We start from the raw sequence: 838 nt of genomic DNA, 5'->3' as shown, positions 1-838 counted from the left end.
CGGAGGTTGCAGTGAGCTGAGATCATGCCACTGCACTCTAGCCTGGTGACAGCATGACTCCGTCTCAAAATTTTAAAAAGGCCAGGCACGGTGGCTCAAGCCTGTAATCCTAGCACTTTGGGAGGCCCAGCTAATTTTGTATTTTTAGTAGAGACAGGGTTCCTCCATGTTGGTCAGGCTGGTCTCAAACTCCCAATCTCAGATGATCCACGCACCTTGGCCTCCCAATGTGCTGGGACTACAGGCGTTAGCCACCAAGACCAGCCATGATTGTGGTTTTTGCCACTGTTTTTTAATGGCAAAAACCACAATTGCTTTTGCACCAGCCTAATAGTTATCCAAGTGATTAGTTTAAGATCATCCCCTGGTTCTGGCCATTTTCATTGTACCAAAAAATTATTTATATATTTACACCTTTCTATTTTTTACTTTTTACATCAAACAGGTAATGTGATGATGCTGTAACAAGGTTTGAGGCAAGCATATCTCACACATAAGCATGAAACCAAATTATCATGCTTATGGCCTACAAAAGCACCTACTATGCTTTTTAAACTAGACTGTCTCAACTGTGCATTAATTATGTATCTAGATATAGGATATGTGCTTGGGAAAATGTATAACTAAACTTTATGTCTTACTTCTCAAACTTAAGAAAAACATCTAGCAACATCTTACATCAGTTTTCCATTACCTAGTGTTACATCATTGTTTTTTGTTTTGTTTTGTTTTGTTTTGAGACGGAGTCTTGCTCTGTCACCCAGGCTGGAGTGCAGTGGCACGATCTCAGCTCAGTGCAAGCTCCGCCTCCCAGGTTCATGCCATTCTCCTGCCTCAG

General features: G+C 41.6%; 1 non-coding gene across 1 annotated transcript; it reads right to left on the bottom strand.

Moving 5' to 3' along the window:
- Positions 1-435: 435 nt before the first annotated feature.
- Positions 436-538, bottom strand: LOC112424149 (small nucleolar RNA U13). The gene has a single exon (XR_003014820.1). It is a non-coding gene; the product is annotated as a small nucleolar RNA U13 (small nucleolar RNA).
- Positions 539-838: the final 300 nt, after the last annotated feature.

Source organism: Macaca nemestrina, chromosome 6 (genome assembly GCF_043159975.1).
Source record: "Macaca nemestrina isolate mMacNem1 chromosome 6, mMacNem.hap1, whole genome shotgun sequence".
Lineage (NCBI taxonomy): Eukaryota > Metazoa > Chordata > Mammalia > Primates > Cercopithecidae > Macaca > Macaca nemestrina.
The sequence above is the reverse complement of the archived record's forward strand: the minus strand, read 5'-3'. Positions and strand labels throughout refer to the sequence as shown.